Raw genomic sequence first — 12,099 nt, forward strand, 5'->3', positions numbered from 1 at the left:
CAAGTGGATATCTGAAGAGAAAAAAAAAAAAAAAACAAAAAAAACAGCAGCGTATGATAGCCCATTCCTTTCATCCAACAGTCCACTCTGAAGACAGGGATAGGTGGATCTTTGTGAATTCAAGGCCAGCCTGGTTTACATAGTGAGTTACAGGACAACCAGAGCTATGTAGAGGGATCCTGCCAAATTTTTATCTATCTATCTATCTATCTATCTATCTATCTATCTATCTATCTATCTATCTATCTACCTATCTATCTATCTATCTATCTATTTATTTATAGAGGGAGAGACTGACTTATTCCAAAGAAGAAGGGATTCTTCTGTCAGACCTGATATGCAGCACAATGTCTTCCCTGGGTCTCTAGTCAGTTAGCCTGTGCTTTGTACTTTGGACTTGCTATTTCCATTGCATGAATCAGTTCCTTAAAAATCAGTCAACCAACCAATCATTTAATTAGTCAATCAATTTCTCCTTCCTTTCCTCCCTCCCATTTTTCATCCCCTCCCCACACTCGTGCTTACATGCATACACCCTCCCCACAACACATTTATTTTATTTGTCTGGCATGCCCTCACTAATACTTCATAAATGCTACTGAATGAAGAATTAAATTTCTTGATGACTGGAGTCTTTATATCAGGTCTGGATTCCTTCCTGGTGTTGAGTGTTGGTTCTCCTACCTATGGCCATCTCTCTTTCTCATCAGTAGTCAGAACATTTGGCTTGTCCTACTAGAAACCCTATTCATTCACCATTCATCCAGTATTTTATGAACATATCCTGTGTCCCAGAAACTGTTACTGCTCTTATCTCTGCCGTATAATATGTTATCTCAAATCTAGTAGCTTAGTTTGTTCATTCATTCATTCATTCTTTTTTCTTCTTCATTTTTTAGACAGGGTTTCTTTGTGTAGCCTTGGCTGTCCTAGAACTTGCTTTGTAGACCAGGCTGGTTTCAAACTCAGAGATCTGCCTGCCTCTGCCTCCTGAGTGCTGGGATTAAAGGTGTGCACCACCACTGCCCAGCTCAAACCTAGTACTTTAAAACTATCATGCCATTGCCTTCCTTTAAAATAACCATACCATTTATTGCTTCTTAGTATCCATGAATTAGAAATCCTAGAGTTGTGAGATTAGACGGTTTTGGTCTAGGGGTGCCTCATGATCCTGTAATCAGATGTCAACCTGTACTACCATCATCTAAAAGCCTGCCTTGGGGCTAGGGATGCTGTGTGCAGCATTGTGTGCTCACACAGCTGGGGAGCATGGCTTCCAACATAAACCATTCCTATGAGTTAGGTCTGACTCTCAGTGGTAGGTCTTAGTCTCCATGCACACAGACCTTTCTAGAGTTCTACTGTAGTGTCTTCATGATAGGGTGATTTTTTTCCCCTCAAATCCAGGAAACTAAGGCAGAAGCCATGATGCCTTTATGATAGCACTGGGAGTTACACTCCATCACTTCTCTGTTGGTTAGCTCTAGGGAAGGATACTCTTTAAAAGCCATCTACACCAGTAGCCACATTGTAGAGTGCTTGGCTGAGCGAACACAGATGGGCAGGGCAAATAAAATCCAGCTATGCTCATATCTTGCAAAAAAACTAGCATACTTTGGGCTTAGTATAGGACTGATGATCCATTCCCCTGCCTTGAAACATCTTATCTTCATCATCTTTATCACCAATTGTCTGCTTCTTCATGAATTACAGGGCTACAGCCATATATAGAGGCAGATTTCTACGTACTGGTTAGAGTGTGGATTTGTGGCATAGAAGGACTCTTGAAGAAATGTCCAGGCCTGAAAGGGCACAACCAGAAACCACAGATGAGAGTTTGACCCCTCAGACAGATGTAGACACACTCAAAGACATTGCCTATGACTGTAAGCACCCCTACAGTGCATACCCTTTACTGGTTAGCAGGGCTGAGTTCAATTGTATGCTTCTCCTATAAGATTCCACCTTCCTTATAACCAGAAAGGGGTTTTCTCTCTCAGGGTTATTGTTCTTTCTTTCTAAGTAATTTCCTACTGGGATCTCCAATATCCCTTTCAATATTGTATCTCTGAAGCCTGGCATTAACCTCAGGAATAAAGTTTGATGAAGTTAAAGGCTTGGTCTGCTTTGTGCTTGTTGTCTGACATAGTATTTACCAAGTAAAGACATAACAAATATTTATTAAGTGAATAAATACCTGACCCCAAGTCATGCTCAGACTTTGTATGATTTAACAGGATGACCCCAAGATGACCATAGTGCAAGCTTCACTTTCTTCTTCTGTGTGTGTGTGTGTGTGTGAGTGTATGAATATACACATAACACATACACATACAATACACATATACATACACATACACATACATATACTGTCTCATTATAGAGCCCAGGTTAGTCTAGAACTTACTATGTAGAACTCAAAAGTATGACCACCCTACCCTCTCTTCCCTGATGCTAGGATTAAAGGGCGGTACTCCACACACCCAGATCTTCTGGACTTCACTTCACCTCCTAGACCTTGCCATTTGATGACAAGGAAGAGAACTAGGCACAAGAAAATGAGCCTCTTATGTAGAAGGGGGTGCTTAAGACTGGGCTGGTCCCTGAGAGTAGGGTTGGGTATAGGTGTAAGGAGAACAAGCAGCTGCAGCAGAAGCTAGGTGGAAATGTGCAGACTAAGGAGAGAAAGAGGGTGAGTGTGTATCATTAGCCTATGATTAATATATAATAATATAGTAATCACCAGGCAGAGCTATGTTCATACAACATTAGTCTGAGAATAATACCCACAGGAAGCACCATTTGCAGCCTCCCACGGCATCAGTAATTTGGCCCTCTTTTATTGTTAGCTCAGGTGAGAGTAAGAGGACCCTGAAGATGGAGAATCTAGGCAGTCTTACACGTTTATGTGCAGGGAACTCTGCACAGCTCACTGACCCAGCCTGACTCAGCTCTTCTCTGTAAGGAAGCATCAAGATTTCCCTGCTCCCTCATCGTCTTCTTGTTTCACTAGCGTGCAGAACATAGATGGGTTTCTGTGGGCCAGTGGCAAGGAGGGCTTAAACTAAAGCATGGTCTCTGTCCTTGAGAATTTGGTGACCTACAATTTTTTTTTCCTTCTGGGGAGTTGTCCTGACCTATGGATTCATACCAAGCACCTCTAGGCTCTGGGCTTGAGGAGGAAATGGTTCTGCTTCCCAGAGGCACTTTGGTGTGGATTTCCTCTCCTCTTGGCTCAAATGGGTATAGACCTGGAGAGAAGGATGGAGGGACAACTGTGTCTAGTCAGTCCTAGCTCTATGCCACGGCCTGGCTTTGAAAGCCTGAATAAACGTGTGCAGGTACACTGTAGAGGCTGAATGCAGCCTGCGAGTGGTGGGAGGGTTTAGGCATTCTGGGCTTTGGGTTTCTGATTAACATTATCTTCTGTGCTAACACGACTAATGCATAGGATAAGGAGATGGTTTGCCATTCTGGATGTGTACGTCTCTAGACATGATGGGATGGGCATCTTGATTTCTATGAGGCCCCCCTTCCCCCAGAGTTAGGTAAGGTTTTAAAACTTCTGAAGTCTTTGGAGTGGGGGGCAAGGATGTGTCTGCTGTTAGAGAAGCAATGTCTCAAAAGAACCTCCTGGAGCACATGAGGAACACGAGAAGAAATCAAGGCAGTTTTTTTTTTCCTTTATCTTAAGCTACGGATCAGGGAGAGCCATTGGAGCCAGGCAGACTGCCTGCTTGCATCCGCTTCATAGACCTCCCTCCCTCTTGGAAGCCTTCCTGCCATCCGTGTCTCTGGTCCCTGATGCATGAGACCTGTTTTCCCAGCAAGAAGGAACAGCGCCACGGAGACCCGATGTCCTGGATTCTCTCCTCCCTGTTTCTCCTGGCTCAGGGTCTTCACTTTTTGTGGCTACCACCTATGAGAATGCTCGTGGTTTTGTAACCCTTTCTCACTGATCCAGCTCAGTGATCACCATGTAAATAGCAGCCAATTTAGCTGTTGCTTATGCAGCAAATTAAGACCATGTAAAATGCCAATAGGGTGACCAGGGAGCCACCAGTGTCTTGTCTTTTCAGGACAGGAGTGGGACACCTGCCAGGGCCTGGGACTAGGACTGGACATTTATTTTGCTGATCTGGTACAAGGTGTCCAAAAAAGAGACAGAGGCTCTGGACCTTGCTGCTGTCCCTTACTCCTCTTGGCCAGAGGAGATGCTCTCATGGGCCCAATTCCACTCTAAGAGTCCTCACCTGCTTATTTCTGTCTACATGGTAATTGACAGGGGTAGCAAACTGAGGAGAGAGAAACTAAGACTTTTGCAGAATGGCCCCAATGTCTATTTTCCTGGTGTGTCAGTTCTGATGTCTCAGATGTATGCTGCGAGTAGAGAGCTGGGATTCAGGGTATCTGCCTTGGAGTTGTTTTCAAGAGCCAAGATTGGTGCTCTATAACCCAACACACAGAGCATGGGTATGATGTCATTTCCCTGGGAAGATAATCCAGGGCAGCAGGTCACTGTGGTATCGTTCTCTGTGGCTAGACCGCCTGGTATCCAGGTCTCTCTGCAGGTTGTCAGCCTCTGCCCTTTTCCTCCTGGCTCTGGATCTTCACTAGGCTGTCCTGCTGGGATCTCCGGCACAGAGCTCTCCTTGCCTATCTCTGCCTTCTAGGGGAAGACTGTGCCTACCTTCGGAATGAGATACAGAAGGTCTCCTCATAGGTTGGTCAAAAACAGGGAGTGAGGGCTGCAAATGTAGCTCAGAGGTATAGCGCCTGAGTAGCATGTACAAGGACCTAAGTTCAATTCCCAGCACGAATAAACGAACAACAAACAAACCAATGACGAAACAGAAAGAGAAAGAAAGAAGAGAAAAGGTGCCAGGCACTTCTGGCTCTTGGGAGATGCTGAATAGATACAATTCTGGCCCTTATGGGTGCTGTGCTCTTGTATTGTTAATATAGTTCCAGATGAGTTCTCTCTACCATGCCCCCTTGTGTGTCAATAATGAGCCTGTCAGTGGCTCATAGATCCCATGCCTGGTTCAGAATTCATGGCCGCCTAAACAACATCTCTGTTTGTGGCATACAATAAAAAACATACCCCGCAGCTATATGTTGCTTAATTAATAAGCTGATTATTAATCCCCAAACACCTGCATGCATAGCAAATTCTCTGTTTTGACCATGTGGCACTTTGATGGGAGTCTGCCCACCCTCTGCTCTGGCTCAGCTAATGGAGGAGAAAGGCAGCCAGATTAGGAACCTGCTCTTTCCCTTGACCCCATTCTGTCCAGTTCTCATTCTCCAGCAATCCTGTAGCGCACATTTACTATTTTATACTTCTCGCAGTCAGGCTCCCCCCACCCCCAACCCCCAGGCCTCTTTACTGGGTCCTCCTCCCCCTCCCCCAGTGGCTCTGAGAGTACAGTGCTACTGCTCACAGCTGTGGCCTTCCCACAGGGAAATGCCTAAGAACTTACACCCACCCAAGTGACCCATAGGCATGACTGACTGCTGCGACTACTAAAGGCCCTTTCTTCAGTTTCGGACATGTCTGTGGGACCATTCATGCTTCAGAATTCCAGAGGAAAGCACAATGAAGACATCATATGAAATTCCATCCTTTCATGCTTCCTTCCCTCCCATCCCCCTTTCCTTACATCTGTAAGTGCTTCCCAGCAGCACCCCATATCCCACACTGAGTTCCTGACACAGGAACCCTTACTTTGGGTTGTACCTTTGGGAAAACTGAACTTAGACAAACACAGACAGACCTCAACAGCAGTGGTACAACATATGATTTTTTAAAATTTTATTTTACGAGGATGCCAAAGCCATATACTGTGGGTAGCAATGGTATTTTGCATTTTGAACTTTGATCTTTTCCCAGGATAGCAGAATGCAGTGTGATACTGTTTTTCAGCTTCTGGGAGTAGTAGTGATTTTTAAGGATATAAATCTACAGATTGCAACGTGTTGTTTAGCTATGCAACTTGGTAGGCTGGGTGTATTAAACACAATTAGTTTTTGGAGACAGTGTTGGTATATGGCCTAGGTTGGCCTTGAACGCAGAGTCTTCCCTTCTCAGCTTCCTGAGTTAAAGGATTGTAGCAATGCATCACCATGCTGTGTTAGATGCAGTTTTGATTCATGATCATCAGCTTCTCTTCTTCCTCATCTTCCTCCTCCTCCTCCTCCTCCTTCTTCTCCTTCTTCAACAACTCATTTATTGAAGTGTAACTATAGTAAGTGGAGGACTATCTGCCGTTTATTCTGATATTGCGCTTCTCTCTGATCCTCTGTCTATCTCTTTCTTTCTCATCTTTCTGTGTATCTTCCTCTCCAAACTGTGTGAAGACATCAATTGCCTGCTATGGAGATTATTCCTCCATACTGTCACTATAGCTACAGAATCTGGTTAAATGCTTAGCACTCACTAAATATCTGCTGAGTGGGGCTGACACCATAAACTGTTCTTAGCTCAGTTTGCACCTTGTATGTCAAGGTTCACAGCGAAGGAGAAGACCCTAGGTAGCTCTAGCAAAAAAGAAGCCTGATACAGAATTGTCAGACTTAAGCAATCATCACTGGAACAAAAGTAGGTCAAGGGGTGAGACTGTGAGGCTGACTTCCAAAACAACAGAGGACTGGGGAAACTGTAGCTCCATATGCCATTGGGGCTATGCCCATTTGAATCAGAGCTGCCACGGGCTATTGAGAACCCTTTCCTGGAGATGTGGAGATGGGAGAAAGGCAGTAGAATTTAAGGAATAGGCAGTTAGATCAAGAGGCTACAGTGAGCTTTTTTTGATACTTAGAAAACAAGTGTCCTAAAAGACTGTTCCAACCTTGAAAACCATCACAAGCTTGCCCAAGCTGCAGGAAGCATTTCTCCATCTCCCGTTTGATGTTCAGATCTTGTGTGTACAATTAATTGAATCAAATTCACAGAAGAAATATGGCTGCTGGGTGGTTTGGAAATGCTTTCAAAGTTTTCTATACTAATGACAGGGTAGCAGCGATGACACGTGGATGTTAGAACCCCATGTCTCTTCTCCATGAGAGCTCTTGATTGCTTTGGTTTTCAAAGAACTGATGAATGGCAAGAAAACTCATTTTCATTCTAAGCACTTATAACTGGTAGGGTGTGAGAGCTTCCATTAGGCTATCTGATGCTCCTCAGCTTTCAAGGATGGGTTGCAAAGTTCTGTGTGAATGAAGGGTGAGAATGGATTAGCCAGAGACAAACTGAGACACACACGGATATCACAAGGTCAGAGATCTTCATTTTTTTTATGTGGGAGTCAAAGGTTTAGGGGTGTTCCTAGGACAGTGGTTCTCAACTTTCCTAATGCTGTTACTTTTTGATACAGTTCCTCATATTTTGGTGAACCCCAACCATAAAATAACTGTAATTTTACCAGTGCTATGAATCATATGCAGGATACTGGATATGTGACCCCCAAAGGGTCTTGTCCCACAGGTTGAGAACCACTATCCTAGAGCTTATACAACACTTAGAATGTTCTCCAAAAACATGAGGGATAGTGGGATTCAAGAATTTCCTTACTGCTATCCAGACAAATTAAGAGGGAAAATTGGAGATGAGACATAAATGGAGAATTCTTTCATAGACTGGAAGTTATCTGAGACTTTTTCAAGATATTCCATGTATGTACAGGAAGCTGCAATCACCTGTATATCATTCCCTCGCCCTCAAGCAGTCACAAATATGGTAGTGTTAATGAAAGTCTTTTCTTTAAGCAGCTTCAGCAACTTCAGCTAGATGACCCAGCATTTAGAACTCTACAATGGGCTTCCTTTACTTTGTGACAATTGGTACACCCCAGGCAAAGGAAACTAACTTTGTTTTGAGAGTTTTCTGAAGTTGCTCAGCCTGAGGACTACTTGACAAATGTCTCCATTGGTGGGGCTGGAGAGATGGCTCAGTGGTTAAGAGTGTTTACTGCTTTTATAGAAGAAGGAGTTCGGTTCCCAGTATCCACATGGTAGCTCACAGCCTCCTATATATACAGTGCCAGGGGATTTGATGCCCTCTTCTGGACTCTGGAATTTTGCACACATATGATGGCTATAAACTCACTTAGGCTCACACACATACACACAAATTTTAAAAATTGAAAAAAAAATGCAATTCTCTGTGGTGTCTGTGAACATGTTCATTGAGATAGAAATTATTTTTGGAGAAGGCCATTAAGGACATTTAGATATTGAGAGCATGTGACAAGGGGCCCTAATAATCTCCAAGAGATTTTCAATGTATGATGTTCCTTATTTCTGTGATTATGGACTCAAAGGAGGCCAACGCATGTGCATATGCTAAGAGTAACAAAACTGACCACAGGGCATGAGCAGTTTAGTCAAAGGCCACAGGCAACATCCCAGGCAGTGTTGAGTACACTTGGCTTTCTCTCTATGCTTGAGTTCCATGTCTGTGCTGGATGGGAGTGGGCTGGTGGTTGGTGACCTGAGTTGGCATCTGCAAGGTTGGCTACTGATCTCCTCAACTTGAAAAACTTGAGGTGTTTTTCAAGGATCTCTTATCTTGGAACTTATAATGTTTCTGCCTGGTGCAGAAGTGGCTGGGCATAAGTCCAAGAGATGAGCAGGCAAGATATATTCCAGGAAGAGGAAGACCAGAGTCTACACATCTGTCAGAAAAGCTTCTGCTTGGAGGTCAGCACAGCATGCTGGCCTCATTCTACCCATGACTCGACGAACAGTGTATGCTCCAGAGCATGAGACTAGGAGGGTAGCCAGGCATCAGACTGGGATGTATCGGTGCACCATTTGGCTAGTGCATGCTTCCTGTGGCCCCAAAGTACCTCTTCTTCCAGTTAACGACATGTGTATGTAGGCTTTCAGGATATCTAATGTAGGTAGACATGAGGGTGCTCATGATGAATATTGAACCATATATTTGTCTACACGTGGATGGCCTGTAATGGAGGTACAGAGCTGTTGGTATACATATTCATCACGTGTTGGTGCACATCTTGGGCAAGCATGAGTGCCCATGTATGTGTGTGTGTATGTGCACTGTGTTGGGGCAGGCCTCTTTGCTGGGCTTTGCCTTGGGCTGTTTGCTTCCCAGAGGCTGAATTTGGATTTGTCCTCTCTGTTCCAGGTCGATGGCATTGATCTGGGAGGAGTGAAGAATCAATTGTAATTTGGTTGGAGGGCCTGGCGCCAGAGTGTGTAAAGAGTAATTAGTGGGCAAGGAGCTGATGCAAAGGACTGGGACCACTACCTTTGATGGGGGCTGCTGGCCTCTGGGCAGAGCAGGGCATGGATGTAGGGGAAGCTTGTTCCAAGAAGACCAAGGGCTCCTTCACTTAGTACATGGCATCTACCCTGCCCCCTTTCCTTTACTAGGCTCAGAACAAAGTTCAAAGAAGATCCCTCCATGGATTGCTGGGGATTGAAGGCCAAGCTCCTTGCTTCTTTTATCATTGCTGCTTTACAGCGTGTTAATGAGATCTTCTGACACACAGTCCATGTCTTGCTCTCATGAACCCCTTACGTAATACTCAATGTGTGTCATTCATTCAAAGCTTCTGCCTTTTGATATGTCTTCACTTTTGCTGTCTTGCTTGGACCTTACATCATAAAAAGAAGACGAGAAGATAAGTACCATACTTCATCCGTACCAAGGACACAGGAGCAAGCATGCAAGATGGTTAGCCAGAATCTCTGTGGTAAGTTCTTAGCAGCTGTGGGGTTCAAGTCCAGCTCTAAATGCTAAACTGTAACAGGCACCCTCATGTCAGTGGTTCTCAAATAAGTTGCAGAGCTTGTGTGTTTCCTAGGGTTTTTATTTATCTGGAAGAATGATGATGAAACAGGAAGTTATCTGGGTGGCTTTAAAAGGATGAGTCCTGCTAGCTAGTATTATGGCAGTTCTGCATCAAGTTGCTATAAGCCTGAGTCACAGAGAGGTTTGCAGAGAGTAGAGTTTGAGGTTCAAATACCCCTGGCCAAGTTCTAACTCAAATGTTCTGTGGTTTCTCTTCAGAGACTGAGGTACTAGCCTGTGTTCTGGCTGTCCTCATGTATGTGGTTCATAAACCCAGTGTGGAGACACAGCATCAAGGAGTGGAAGGCAACATGATCATGAATCAGGAGTGCAAGCTTCAGGCAAAGGGTTGCTAAGAAGGGAGGGTACATGGTGATTGATGTATCCTGTATGTAATGTATCCTGTATGCGGGGGATGGGGGGGGAAGAAAAGGATTCTCAGAAGAGAAGGTGTATCTAAACTATGAATGAAGAGGTAAGGTCAGAGTGACAATTCTGAAGCCTAGATTGGTCTGAGGGTTAATGGGAAGTCCCCCTGCCCATCATTTCTGGCCCCCTTTGGTTTTATAGAGGCTCCTTAAGATTCCATTCCTTTGAGTCTTATGTCTTCCTTAAGATGTAGGGGTCCTGACTATATTGGAGAGCAGTGTGAGAGGAGCTGGAACAGGAGTAAGAGCCACATTGCATAGTTGGTGCCTTCACTGCTCTGCTAATGCTGACAGATTCACAGTCATCGCCACTAAATGCCTGAGATCGCTTTGCCAGCTTGAGAAGTGCAAGAAAAGAACTCCGTGCTAATGGATTCATCATCAGGGAGGGGAGGGGAGAGGAGGGGCAGCCCTGGGGAAGGGGAAGGTTGCTAGGGATTTTGGAAAGTAAAGCATGTGATGGGACATAAGAAGTGGGGGGCAGTGTAGTATCCACCCTCCCTGATCAGTGACCTTTCTGTCCTGTGTGCCAGTCACCTTATGATGAGAAGTGTGTCATCTAAGGAGATGGAGTTTTCCATTGTGTACAGCAGGTGATTGTTTTCTGAGAGTTAGGCAACCTCCTTCATGTACCTGTAGGTCACACTGGAATGAATGAGTTTTGGAACCAAGAACAGAGTCCAGAGCTTTCATTTCTCTCATGAAATTAGCAAAAGCGATCCTGGGCTCCATGCCCTGATCTTTGAGGCACCAGAGACATTGTCTCCAGTTCTTTGAAGCCTCTTGACTATCCTTCTGGGAGCCGTCCTGGGACTATTGTGTTCTAGGCAATAGCATTGGAAAGTGTGGTGGCAGGGCATCAGGGAAAGGAGACCATTGAGGCAGTGGTTATAATTAGGAGGAGGATTTTAGGGTGACTTGAAGATGTTTCTTTTTCATAGTTCGGCCTCCTTGCAGGTTGACTAAAGAGACAGGAGCTGCACAGGGAGTCACTGGCCCCTTTTGGTCTCTCCTCTACCTACGTCTCTCTTCTTGGTGTGATGTGCCTGTCACAGATGGTCCTCATCTTCATCTGGTTTCCTGTATTCTGTTTGACTCTTACTCTTTATGCAGTTACTCATCCATGAGCCAGGCTGGGATGCATAACAATCTATCTTCACAGTTGTAGAATGCTTTACAGTCTTCAAAGAACTTCTATCCCCATGATGTCATAGGCACATGGCATGCCGCCAAGGAGGTAATGCAGTGTCATCTTTAAGAACACGGATTCTGTTGATGGCTGTGTGGGTTCACCTCTGACCATGTGTCTGATTATGGACAGGTGCTTTCATGCAATGTAGGGAGAATAATAGGTCATTTTTCTTAGTGCTGTATGGATTCAAAGATTCATATTGTGTGTGTGTGTGTGTGTGTGTGTGTGTGTGTGTGTGTGAAGTATTTATGACATAGCCTAACATGTGGAAAGCTCAATTCCAGTAAGTGCTATTACTGTGACTAATTGGGTCTTTAAAGAGGAAACTGAGGCTCAGATGGGGAAGGTGATTTTCTTGGATCACAGAGGTTGGCAAGGATGGTGTGAGAAGCCAGGTCTCATGACTTTCAGCCGTGAAATGTCAAATGCTGTGTGACCAAATTATTTAGTGTGCTTTGCACAGACTACTCCCCTCCTGGTCCAGGAGTTGATAGTGCTAGAAATCTGAAGTGTTGCCACCCCCGTGGAGAGCCCAGGTGTAACTCCAGGTACTCTGTGACTCACAACAGCCGTGGGAGGTATATATTTTGTGGCTCGTTTAAAAGCCTCCCTAATCAAATGGGTTGGATTGGTTTTGACTGCAGACACCCTGGATTCAC

At 44.7% G+C, this 12,099-nt stretch overlaps 1 long non-coding RNA gene across 2 annotated transcripts; it reads right to left on the reverse strand.

The window, feature by feature from the left end:
* Positions 1 to 5,790: 5,790 nt before the first annotated feature.
* On the reverse strand, positions 5,791 to 11,415 carry LOC116072488. 2 transcript variants are annotated; one of them, XR_004111483.1, is made up of 3 exons: positions 11,271 to 11,415; positions 8,364 to 9,846; positions 5,791 to 7,210 (listed from the first exon to the last, which is right to left on the reverse strand). It is a non-coding gene; the product is annotated as an uncharacterized LOC116072488 (long non-coding RNA). The 2 variants fall into 2 exon arrangements; XR_004111482.1 differs by having other exon boundaries at positions 11,267 to 11,415.
* Between the last annotated feature and the right edge of the window lie 684 nt (positions 11,416 to 12,099).

Source organism: Mastomys coucha, unplaced genomic scaffold (assembly GCF_008632895.1).
Source record: "Mastomys coucha isolate ucsf_1 unplaced genomic scaffold, UCSF_Mcou_1 pScaffold23, whole genome shotgun sequence".
Lineage (NCBI taxonomy): Eukaryota > Metazoa > Chordata > Mammalia > Rodentia > Muridae > Mastomys > Mastomys coucha.